Source organism: Octodon degus, unplaced genomic scaffold (genome assembly GCF_000260255.1).
Source record: "Octodon degus isolate 3935 unplaced genomic scaffold, OctDeg1.0 scaffold00069, whole genome shotgun sequence".
NCBI classification, from domain to species: domain Eukaryota; kingdom Metazoa; phylum Chordata; class Mammalia; order Rodentia; family Octodontidae; genus Octodon; species Octodon degus.
The window spans coordinates 10172404-10185971 of NW_004524645.1; the positions used below are offsets into that span (position 1 = coordinate 10172404).

A 13568-nucleotide genomic window follows, 5' to 3' on the forward strand; every position below is an offset into this window, starting at 1 on the left:
TGGCATGTGGTGCTGGGGGATTGAACCGCGGTCCCTGATGCTTTTGCTAAGCTTGTTCTAAGTAGGTGCTTTAGACCACTGAGCCATCTCTCCAGCCCAGGACAGTTTCAATAATTAATAAATTGCATATTTTTGTCTTTGTAGTGGTTATCCATAGTACAAGATGCAGACATGATATCCTGTCCAAACACTATTAGTATAAATCTTCTCATTGAATTAAGACAAACTAGCTGTATATCTAACTATTTTGTGTATACAGATAAAAAATGGTCCTTTATTTGTATTCCCTTTTTTTGTTTAGTTTTGTCAGAGATAGGTATTTCATTGCCATTTAAATATTGTAGGTGTGTGAATTCAGCAAAATAATCCAATATAATCTAGTAGTCCATAATAGTAGTGGGTTATCCATAGGACTGGCAATGTCAGAAGTTGTTGACTTGAGTATTTTACAGCTTAGCATATTAATATGGCTTTACTTTTTATACCTCATTTTTATACTTTTCTGCTGGATTGTTAAGACCAAGATAAAGCAAGACTGATATAACAAGAAATGTAACTTCTGTATCTGACAAGGTCAGTCAAATCACCTCAGGATTTACCCTGAAACCCTGTACCACACTTTGTAGATCCTTTGTCAGTGTCAGCAGTGTGGATAAGTCACGGCCATTGCTTGACCAATTTGCTCCCTGTGAAAGCCTGAGAGAATGTTTTCTCTCTAGGTGACTCTCCTTAGGCACACTCTACATGGTCGATCACTTTCCTCTGTGGCTCCATAATCGCCTTGCTCAGAAAATTTGGGACACAACTGAGTTACATGCTCTGTTTTTAAAAATGTTCCTTTCTGTATATGGACCATCACCCAGACTTTGGAACATATATATGCCTGTATCTCTGGAGACATCTTTAATGAGGCTTAGATTGCAGTACTATCACCAAGAGCTCTAGAGAGAAACCAGAAAGTCTGGAGCAATTAAAGTCATTATAGTTATTAGTAGATCTGGAGGAGATTAAAATAAAATTTGTGGATTATTTTTTGGCTTTAAATTTTTCATGTTATTTAACCTAATAATTGGGAAAGACTAGGTTATAGTAAACAAGAAAATGTTCCCTAAAAGGAACACTATTTTAATAACCATGTAAATAGTGATGTTTTCAAGTTGTAAGTATCCTGTATCAGGTAAATGAGTTTGTACATTGGCATATATATGTACATACAAAAAAACATGTATAATTTTATCAAGTGAGAGAAATGGGGTGTAGGTTTTCAGCATAAAATACATTTTAGCTGGCTATGCTAAGCACTGCTGTGATAGGAACATCTGGATTAAGTTATGCAAATGGGGCCCTAAAGTTAGGAAAAGGGATAAAGTTTTAAATCCAGATCTTTTGTTTTCCTGTTGCAGGTAAGTTCAAGAAAGACCAAATGAATGTCTAAATATACCAAATGATTCAGATTCAGGCAGTGGTCTTTTGACTCAGGTCAGAAGAGGTGATTTTTTTTTAAAAAAGGATTGATTCATTCCATAAAAAGCCAAACAGCAATTAGAGTAAACTGTTTCAAATGGAGTAGTGGTAAAGTGAAAATTAAAGTTATTAGCTCACAGTGTGCATATAAATTAAGGAAAATGCCATCTACAGAGATTGTGCTTGCCTTATAGGTCAGTTCTCTGGCAAGGGACTCTTTGATACTTCCATAGCTAATTTCCTTTAATAGCATTGATCTCATGCCAAATTTCTGTAGCAGTTGTGACAGAGCTATGGCTTTAGTGTAATTATATTTAATAAAGAAAGTAATTCAGGGTTACAAAGTATTATCATTTAAGTTTTATATTAGCATTATCTTTGATGAATTAGGACCTCCTCTAAACTCATGCTCAAAATTTTCCTATTTGTAATACTACTTGCTCACTTTATAATAGCAAGTGCTCCTCGCTAGCAGTGTTCCAAGTACTAAAGTATCACAAGAAGGTGAAAGCACTGTGGAAGAAGCATCATATTATACCTTTAAGCTTAGAGGCACCAAGAAGTTCCTGAAACAAGTGAGATGCCCAGTGAAAGGAGACAAACAAGAGAATCTTTTTAGGTGGGTGAGGAGTACAGAGCTTCACTGTAGAGTATAATCCAAATGCAAAGACAGAGACATTTAAGAGATCCTGGTATGTTTGAGAAACTATTGGAGATTTGGAAAGCGAGATATTGCAATAGAGAGCTTGAACATTCTGGAGCTGGCATGGAGGAGGAAACTGTGTCCTCATCTCTACACCCAATGGTCCCAGAGCTATGGGAGAGAACTAGTCCCCCAAGGGAGTTCTCTCTGGAGTGCAGCCTACTTGCACCTAGTTAGCCAAGTTGTTCTCATGCTTGGCTACATAGTGGAATATTGAGGGAGCTTTAAACCTGTGGGAGCCCAGAAATTTGGAGATAAGTTGGTGAGGCCTGGCCATTGGGAATTTTGAATATTTGTCTAGGTGAGTCTGAAGTGAAGCCAGAGTTGAGAAGCAGTGAGTTAAGGCAGGAGGAAAGAATGTTCAGAAAAGAGGTTGAGAATATCAAGGATTTTGTTGATGCCATGCCCTCAGTTATTACAGGGCCTAGTGAAAGTGCACAGGTGCGAAGCAGGAGGGCAGGTTATGGATGTACTCAGTCCTTGTGGGGCCGAGAATCCAAATCATGTGGAGTTGTGTGATGACTGATATGAATGGGGAGAAAGGGCCTGCTTGGAAGCTCCTGTGGGAAGGACTAGTCACGTGCACCTCAGAACAGTCTGTACAGTCATAAAAGACTAGCCATGAACACAGATTGCCCAGGAAGGTGATGCTGTAGTCAGTGTTTGCAAGAGAAACAGTTTAATACAGGAAAAAAAAATCTTAGATTATTTTATATTAGCCCAAATAGTCAAATGTAAAAGAGTGTAGGAGATCTGTCCCCTGACTGGAAACCCCAAAAATTGAGTTGAGGACTTACATCCTATGGCATTGTCCTCCGTGAGTCCAGGTAGAGGCCTAGAGCCCAGGACAGTGTCTCATGCAATTCTGTATCAAGGATCTGCACTGGGAAGGACCAAAGATCAGTAGTGGAAGCTAGAAAATCTGTGACAGTGGGATGCAGGATCTGTGCCAGCAGGCTGAAGGATTGGCACTGGAGCTAGGAAGTGATGCCCAGGGTAAAGGACTACAGCTCTTCCTACAGGGTAAAGGAAGAGTACCACAGCCATTCTCAGTGGCAGTGAGGTCCCAAGCTTCTCAAATAATGAGAACAGCTCAGTTCATATCAGGAAAGCCAGCATGACAAGCTTCTCCAGCAGAATCAACAGCACACCATCTTCCCATTCAGTTCTCTTTTTACACTATTGTCAACAATCCTCAGGTAGGTCTTCCACACCCAGAACCCTGCTGATTTAGTTCAGCTTGGTGTTACAAGTTGCTGGTTATTTAGTCAACACAGGTGACTAGATTCACTGTGGTCCACTTAGTGCATCTTTTATCTGCCTTCATCATTAGCTAGCATCAGGGCCTGAAGGCTCTACTGAACTTAGTGGGATATGCTGGACATGGAGCTCTTTTCCAAAGCCCAATTTCATAGGCACAATGTTTTATAAAATAATACCTTTGTTGTATTTGGGAAGAAAGATTGTGGCTTACTTAAATTTGAATAACAGTTGGTAGGCCCTGAAAATCTTCTGAGATATTTGGTGCTCTATTTTTCTAAATAGTCACTCATTTTAATTATTATCCTATCATTTTTAGTATTTTTTCCATCATTAATATGTAGCTGATGATAAAAATAGTTAATTCTTTTGGGAGAAAATTAAGAGTGGTATAGCATGCTCTCTCTCTTGTTTTGGAAAATTCCTAATGATTATGTAAGCCTTTTAAAGTATTATCTAATCCTTTCTTGAAACTATGACTTTGAGTGACGTATATCATGTATATGGATTTCCTTTTTAACGCATGTTATATCTATTTCTAGGAGAATAAGATCAAGTTATTATCTCATTGACAACTTTTAAATATAAGAAAGCAGCATGAAACATTCTATAATATAAACAATATACAAATGCCATTACTGAGATTTCATGTCAGTTTTTTCTTTATAAAATTAAAACTCAGTGGGAACATATCAAATATTATGAGATCATTTGCTATAATGTATTCAGATGACCTCATGTAATATAAAGGAGGCATTGAATTACATTGCCTCTGTAGATAAAATATTTCTACAAGTTTGCAGAGGCACACACAATATCCTAACTTTTACACATAAAAATAGATTAAATGTGTATCAAGAGGTATTTTTCTATTTATATATACTAAAAATGAAATTATTTGAACTGAATTTACAAATGCATGTTGCTAAAGATGCCACTTTCATTTTCTTGGAAAATGTTACTGTTTTGTTCTACAAAGTGTGCTATAGATTAGCTGAAAATGTAATCAGTATTTCAGTGATTCAGAAGATAAAATCCAAGAATTTATCTTCATTTAGGGTGATAAAAATATACTGAAAGCTAGAAAACCTTGTGCTAAATATATTAATATGAGTATGTCTGTCTATGGTCTTACTTTTTTATCTTTACTATTATGTAGCTCTATGATAATGTGGGCATTGAATAAATGAGACCCATGCACCTATTATTCTTTCTACAAAGTAAGAGTCCTCTAGATGAATCCTTCTGGTGCCGAGGTCTCTGAGTTGCTGTTGTATACCTCTGCTCAAGCAAAGTCTTATTGTTTACAATTTTAATTTTATAAAATTTTACACATAAAACACAACTAGGGGGACAGGATTGTTTAGACTGGTTTTCCCTGATCACCCCTGCCAAGTTGAGTTGAAACCCTGGACATGACATAACAGAAAGAGGACTACTGTTCACTATGACTGTTGGAAGTACACCCACTAAGTGATTGCAAGAAATTTAATAGATATTTTGGTGAGGAAAATATGTTGTTTTTCTTTGCAAAGCATTCTCTTATAGTTAAGGATTGAGGAAAAAGAAAAAATGCTCTGGTATAATGACTAGAACTTAAAAAAAAATAATTCAAAGCTTTGCTAGAACAAAATGACCTTTGGAAGCTACTTTTTTTTCAGTACTGAGGATTGAACTCAGGGCCTTGCACTTGCCAGGTAAGTGCTTATTCTACTGAGCTATCTCCCTGGCTATTTTTTTAAAATTTTATGAAAAAAAATAAAAATTTTATGATTATAACAATAGTTCCTATGCTGTATTGTTGTTATCTTCAAAGTAGTTGCTCAGAGTATAAGACATCAACCCAGAAGAGTCTTATAAAAGAAGAAACAAATAATAATGATACAGATTTTATTTTTTGGATACCATGCTCTCGAAACCTGGGATAAGAGTAGGTGTGGTCATGTATACCTGTTGTTCCAGCTACTCACAGGGCTGAAGCAGGAGGATGTCAAATTCAAAGCCAGGGGTGGCATTTTAGCAAGATCTTGCCTAAGATAAAATTTAAAAAAGAGCTGGGCATGTTTCTTAGTGGTAAAGCCAAGCGTGAGGCCCTGGGTTGAATGCAAATACTGGGTAAAAATTAGGATAAGACATTAACATTGTATAATGCAGAGTTGAGATGACTCTAGCAATTGTAAGGTCCAACTAAATAATTCACTGTCATATTCTCTGGATAGTACCCTCTTATTGGTTGCACTCTTAAATCTCATTTTACTGTGTACAGAATTTTAGCCTGGACATTATTTTCCCTTAGCATTTTAGTTGTTTGTGATACAGGGGATTGAACTCAGGACCCTAGCTGGAGAGATAGCGTAGCGGTTTACACATTAGGCTCTACAGCGCGAGTTCGTAGGTTCGAGTCCTGGCTCTGCCCTGAGTCAGGGAAGATAGCTCAGTGAACAGTGCCTGTCTGAACTCAGGACCATGAGCTTGCGAGGCAAGTGCTTATTCTACTGAGCTATTTCCCCAGTCCTCCCTTAGCATTTTAAACACAGAATTTCTGTCTTTTTTGGAATATATTGCTGCTGTTGCAGAGTACTGTCAATCCACTTTTTGGTGCTTTTGGAGCAGCTATGTCATTAGGGTGACTTCTAAGATTGTATTTTTGATGTTCTGTTTCAATGTTAGTGTGCTATGTCTTGGCATAGATTTAAACATGTTTATTCCAGGTGACACTTGGTGTACATTTTCCATCGAGAAAATTATATGTTTAATTTTAGAACATTGTTAGTGTAGAACATAGTTCTGTGACATTGTTGTCTCCACTTATTTCTTCTACTTTCTTCTTGGACCCAAAATCAGCTGTATCTTTCTATGTCAATGTGTTTTATTCCTAGTATTGGGTTTCTTTATCTTTTAATGCTGTGATCATTCTGGGCTGGCCCAGGTTGAAACATTCATCTTCTGAATTAATAATTCTTGTGCTCGCTTCAGCAGCACATATACTAAAATTGGAATGATACAGAGAAGATTAGCATGGCCCCTGTGTGAGGATGACATGCAAATTCATGAAGCGTTCCATATTTTTAAGACAGAGTTTCAGATCTTGAAGATGCTGGTGCAGCTAGTGAAAAGGTAAGAAAGAATCTCTTAAAAACAACGAAGATGCAGGAAAAAAATAATCCATCACCTACAAGATGATGCAAAGATGAACAATGTGAGACTAATAGGCATCAATGAGAAAGAAGGAATCAATAGAAATGATATAAAAAGAACACAGCAGAAGTACTAGCAGAAAACATCTGAAATATGGGAAAAATATCTCACTATCAGGTAACCAAAGCATATAGAACTCCAAATAACATCAACCCAATTAAAAACACACTGAGACATATAATAGAAAAGATTCCAGAAATCCAGCACAAGAATAATATACTGAAAGCCACTAGAGAAAAGACGCAGATCACATTCCAAGGAAAACCCATCAAATTACGGCCGACTTCTCTTCACAAACCATGAAGGGAAGAAGAGCATGGAGCAGAGTACTTCAAGTCCTCTATGAAAACATTCCAGCCCAGACTACTATACCCTGCAAAACTCTTTCAAGTTTGATGGAGAAGTGAAATACTTCCATGACAAAGAACAACTAAAGAATTTCATGATGACAAAGCCAACCCTACACAGACTACTGAAAGATGTTCTAGAGAGGGACCAAAATGATCACAACTCCACAAATGAGATCAGAAACAACCCACTAAATAGGGCAAGCAATTAAACACAGGAGAAAAAGGAGTAAATGACGACAGGTAAAAACATGTCAATCATAAGTCAATACATCTCAATTCTAACCATCAATGTAAATGGACTCAATTCACCAATTAAGAGAAATAGGCTGGCACAGTGGATTAGGAAACAAAATCCAACAATATGCTGTATACAAGAAACGCACTTAACTCATAAAGACATTCATAGGCTGAAACTCAAAGGATGGAAAACAATACTACGCGCCCCAGCACCTCAGAAAAAAGCAGGGGTAGCAATCCTGTTTGCAGACAGTCTCAACTTCAAGATTGATCAAACGAAATAAAGGCCACTATATACTGGTTAGGGGAAAAATTCAAGAGGAAGAGGTAACACTCATGAATTAATAATTCTCTCTATAACCTCTATAAGGTTTCTATTTTATTTCAAAACTGTTATAACTAATTTTTGATTCTAGCTTTTACAATCCATTCTTTTCTGTCAACCTGTTTTTGTCTCACTTTTCTCTGTTTTTTTTTTGGTGTAGTCCTTAGTTTTGAGAATTCTAAATATGTTTATGTACTGAAAGTTATTTTTGACATATTCTATTTTTTTATCAGAAGTCAGTTTACCTTTTTTCATAATTCTGTATTTATTTTTTATGCTTTTTTGATACTTTGTTTCAAATACTTATTTTGAAATGAAACTTACATTTCAGTTTTAGTTCTTGAGGCTCTTACCTTTCCAGCAGTTCAGTGGCTGTCTCTACCAGCTTCACTCCATATCCCCAACACCCATAATTTTCAGTCTAAAGCTAATTCTTTTACTTGACATATAGCAGTTCCATCTGATGTGGATGTTAGAATTCTCAAAGATGATATGAAGTTTTGGCTAAGCCCAGGACCATAGTGTGATGTTACACACAAGCTGCTTGACTCACAGTGGAGTTATAACCTAATAAACCTATTGTAAATTGAAAATAATGTTAGTCAAAAATACGTACACTCAACCTACCGAATATTATAGCTTAGCCCAGCCCACTTTAAATGTGTTTGGAATATTTACAGTAGCCTACAGTTGGGCAAAATTACCTAACATAAATCCTATTTTATATTGAAGTATTTAGTATCTCATATAATGTAGCAAGTGCTATACTGAAAATGAAAAACAGAATGGTTGTATGGGCATGCCTTTACATGCTCATAGAGTTAAACAATTGTAACTTGAACTATTGTAAGTCAGAAACTGTCTATATATGCTTCCCATCCTTTTCCTAACTTGACAACCCTAAGTACCTTTATAGGCTTCATCCTGGATTTTTAGTTTTAAAGGTAGCAGAGTGTACCACCTTAGTCTAGCCTCAGGAATGATCTTGGTACCAATTTCTGCTTCATACAAGATGTTTTAATGCCTGTTATTTTGTTGTATAGGAGCTCTCAGCTACCTCTATCTGCTTCTAAATTACCTTGCCTCTCAGTGTATCAAAGTCTTTTTTGTTTTAATGCTTTTATATCAATCAGTAATGTCACTTTATGGAAGAGAATAGTGAGGTTCAGAGATTAGAATTGAGCTATTTGAAGTCTTAGCAGCTAGTGTGACAAAGCTTGCTCTTCTACAAGAGGAGACCTAGAAAAGGTTTCTAGGGAAGTGCTAGAAATTTAATGATGAATGTTTAGAAAGAGAGAAAAACACCACATGTTGTAAAAGTTAGCTTTAGATCTTTAAGAAAAAGTTAATGAGATTTTCTGGTCTCTGTGCTCAATTTTCTAAATGTGGACTCTTTCCTACATTAATTAATTTATTTTTAATGTATTCAATACAGGGTCTACAGGGTCTCACTACACAGATCGGACTCGTAGTCATCCTCCTGTTTTCAGCCTCCCAAGTGCTAGGATTACAGGCACGTGCCACCATGACCAGTCTCAATCGCTATCTCAGCGTGCCCTGGGGGCAGGGCCGGCATGGCACACTGGGACTTGAACCCAGTCGCTGCACCTGCCTAAGCAGGTGCTTTAGTCCACTGAGCTATCTGTCTAGCCCCCTACATTAATTTAAAATGCTTATTTTTAAAGTGCTTTCCCAGATTTAAGTTCTTCTTAGTTCATCTTGCACAAAACAGCCTTTGGTTTATGTCTGAGGTATAAATTTTTTGTATCAAAGGTCAAGTGGAGCCCTTGTCTTCGCAAAGAGAGTAAAAAGAAAAATTTTGCATAATAAACATTGTATACATTTCAGTATTGATTTTAAAGGTATACAAACTAAAGACTTTCTGTGATTTTTTATTTTACTGATTTATGAAACAGAGTACTTATGTGCCAGATATTCTTCTAAGTGATTTACAAATATTGTCATTCAATCTTCATTATGGTTATGTGCCATAGGTTCTACTACTATGCTCATTTTGCAGGTAAGTAAACAAAGGCACAGAAAACTTCAGGAACATTGTCAAGTTCACATACCAATAGCAAGTAAGAGTTAAGGTTATTATTCTTTTTCTTTTGCTCCGAATGCCTTCAGGGCAGGTTTGGCTGGCTTGAGTTGTGGGGATCGAACCGCAGCAACCTGAGCCTGACTGCTTTGTTGAAGCAGCCACTTAAAGAACTGAGCTAAGGGGCAGGCCCCCAAGGTTATTATTCTAACTCTGCTGTCTAACCTGAGTATCAGCTCACTCTATATGATGCTATGCTGTGAATCCGTGTCTCAGTATTACTTTTCAAAACAGACAGACTCATTATCTTCATTAGGAATACATTTTGTTTTATGAAGCCTTTTAATAAATTAGTTTTGGGTCTAGGGAGATGGCTCAGTGGAATAAGCGCTTCCCTGGCATGTGCAAGGGGCTGAGTTCAATCCCTGGTTCTGCCAAAAAATAAAAAAAATAAAATTAGCTTTTCCTTTCTACAAGTGACTGTTTTCTTTCTTAGCTTTCTCCCTCATATTATGTTCAAGATATTTTTGGGTTATATAAGGTTTTCTAGCATGCTTCCTCTAATAATTTCATCACATATTAATGGAATGTGCTTACTGTAGCCCCATACTTGCCTAAGAAATCTGACTGTGCAAAGATTGTGATAAGAGCCTTATTCTGTAGCTCCTGCATGTTTCCTTACCCTCTGAAGGCATTGTCTTTGCACTGTCCATTCTGTCTGTCATAGTATAGTACTTACATATAATTGCATCATTTTCCATGTGTCTCACATAATCCCATTTCATCATGATTTATTGGTAAAAGTTGTAGGCAATAGCTAGCAACCATGATTCTCCTAAGTAATAAGACAGTTTACTTTCTCCCCATTGGGTCATTTATGGTTAGTTTTAGGTCCCTAAACAATGGAATCCTCTCCTCTGTCCCCACCAAGACCACACAGTGACAGAAAGCATTTGGGAGGCGTGTATATGTGGACAAAGATGAACCAGTGCTCACATATGCAATGATGTTATTGGAATGGGTAGTTGAGGACAATAGGGATTGGCTGCAGGGAAGAAGCCTGACAGAAGAGTTAAGAGCATAGACCTGCGTATAAGTTCTGTCTATGTCTTTCTGGCTTTGTGACTTTGGGGAAAACACTTAGTCTCTTTTTACATCAAATTTTGTCATCCCTAAAATGAGGATAATGGTAGGATCTGTTTTCATGGTGTTGTTGTGATGCTTAAATGAATGAAGAGCTATAGAGCATTTAGGAGAGTGCCTGGCACCTGGTTAGCCCTCAATAATAGTTGTTACAATATTATCACTATGGACCCAATGAAATAAAGTCAAGTTATAGGTAGTAAATGTGGAAGACCCCACATGGCTAGAAATTAGTGGGTACACGCCCAGAATACATACTGTATTGGTTTACTGACTTACTTGGTAGTAGAAGCATTGGTGAGTGTTTCCATCACAAGACACAATACCCAAAACCCACAATTTAAAGGAGGAAAGGTTTAACTTACCTTGTGGCTTCAGGAGCCTCAACACATGATCAACTGGCATTAAGTCAGACATATGGTAGAAGTGCATCACAGAGTGAAGCCACTCAGTTCATGGCATCTAGGAAGCAGAGCAGAGGAACAGTTCCAGAGAGGAATGGGCAAGGGACCATGTATATTATCCAAGACCACATCTCCATGACCCACCCAGACATACCCAGAAGTGCACTTTTCTAGTTTTTTATGTTTCTTAGTCTTTTGAAGTTGACATACTATAATTAGTGGTCACAGTTCCCCCCATTGTCAAGTTCACACTTAAATAAATATATCTCTTTCAACAATACTGAATCTCCAAATAAAAGCCAATAGCAAGTTCATAATTCCACTCAATATAATACAACTGTTTTGTATACAACTAGCAATAGAATAATCCCTTCTCCAAAGTCTCAAGTATCCCAATATTTGTCAAAAGTCCAAGTCCAAATCTCTTCTGAGATTCAAGGCAAACTCAGCTATGAACCTCCATGAAAAGCCAAAACAAGCTACATAATCTCAAGGTACAATGGTAGAGGGTATACATTCCCATTCCAAAAGGGAAGAACAAGAGAATAGAAAAGAATCAGATCAAAGTAAGCCCAAAACCTAGCAGGGTAAACATTAAGTCTCATAGTGCCATATCTGCCTCTGGAGTGTATGGTGTTGAGGTATGAGTTCAAGATCGCTTAGGCAGTCCCATTCTTGTGACCTTACTTGTTTCAGCTTATACAGCCTTTCTCTTGAGCTGGATCTGCTCTCAGGTTGCAGCTTTCCTCAGCAGATATTCCATGTTTCTTGGATTTTTGACTTCTTGGAGTAACTACTATTCCTTTGGCATCAGTCTCAAGCTTCACACATTATCCTTTCAGGGGCTCTTTCCCAGGCCTCCCTAGCTTTCATTTGAAATCTTGTCAGAAGCCTTTCTGACCCCACTACTCTTGTATTCTGCTTGCCAGTAAAATCAGCTTAATGTGGATCATACCAAGGTTGGTTACCAGCTACTTAGACCATGGCTGAAGCCGCTTCTGAGAGCCTGGTTAGCTGAGTACAGTGAAATGAATTTTAGGAAACTAATTAAATAGAAGACCTTCTTCAGCAGGTTTCCCAGGAACTCCTCAAATGAAAGGTTTATACTTTTACACTTTGAAACTGGTGATGGATGTGGTCTTAGTGATTCTTTAGATGTTCACTATCCCTCTTTATCCTTGACCTTATACAAAATACTTGGGTTTTTTTTTTCTCAATAATAAGAATCTCTTTAGCAGTCATACCTCATTTCCCCAAAAATTTACAAATGGTTTCTTCTGGGCCAAATTTAAGTTTCTTAAATTTTTGTGCTCTGTCTTTTACACTTAATTCTCATTATAAATCTGGCTAAAAGCCATGAATGGCACCTATGCCACAGCCTAAATATTGGGCTATTCTGAAATTACCTACATTAGACAACTTTACTGCTAAAGTGTAACATGCTATATGGTCTGTAGTCCAACTGCCAGTTGAGTCTTGTTCCCAGCTGAAACTTCCTGAACCTGGCCTTTCCTTACTATACATACTATCGGTATTCTGGCCTTTTGATCTATGATCAGAGTCATCCATTAGGCTCTGCTTACAGTAATCTAAGGCTTGCTAGCTGGCATTCTCCATAGCTTTTCATACTCTTCCAGCAAACCAGTTCCAAAGACTTCTAAACCACACAGTCAGAAAGAATTAAAAAAGCAAAAAGCTGATTCTTTGACAGATTAAATAAAATTGATAAGCCCCTAGCTAACCTCAACAAAAAGAGGAAAGAAAAAATTCAAATACAAGCAAAAGGGAATGAAAAGGGTGTAATTACCACAAACCCAGTGGAAATTCAGAAGATTATCAATAGCTACTTTGAGAATCTTTACTCTCACAGAATAGAAGACACAGAAGATTCAGACAGATTCCTAGAAAGGTACAAATTACCACAACTGAATCGACAAGATATAACCACTCTCAATAGCCCAATAACAGCCAATGAAATATGACATATAATTAAAAACCTAGCGACAAAGAAAAGTCCAGGTCCAGATGGATTCACAGCTGAATTCTACGAGATATTTACAGAAGATGTAGTCCCTATACTCCTCAAAATCTTCCATGAAATTGAAAAGAAAGCAATCCACCCAAAATCATTTCTGGAGGCAAGTATTATACTGATACCAAAATTAGGGAAAGATGCAACTAAGAAAGAGAACTACTGGATGATCTCCCTCATGAACATAGATGCCAAAATCCTCAATAAAATACTAGCGAATAGAATAAAGCAAATCATCAAGAAGATCATACACCATGACCAGGTAGGATGCATCCCAGGGATGCAAGGATGGTTCAATATTTGAAAATCTATAAATGTAATACACTATATCAATAGAGCGAAAACTAAAAACCACATGATCATCTCCATTGATGCAGAAAAGGCTTTTGACAAAGTCCAACACTCATTCAT

The 13568-nt window shown here is 37.2% G+C and overlaps 1 protein-coding gene and 1 non-coding gene across 7 annotated transcripts in view; both read left to right on the top strand.

The window, feature by feature from the left end:
• Positions 1–13568, top strand: part of Reps2 (RALBP1 associated Eps domain containing 2) — a 287616-nt gene that overhangs the window by 229633 nt on the left and 44415 nt on the right. The window lies entirely within an intron of this gene.
• LOC111817770 lies at positions 6391–6497 on the top strand. The gene has a single exon (XR_002821890.1). It is a non-coding gene; the product is annotated as a U6 spliceosomal RNA (small nuclear RNA).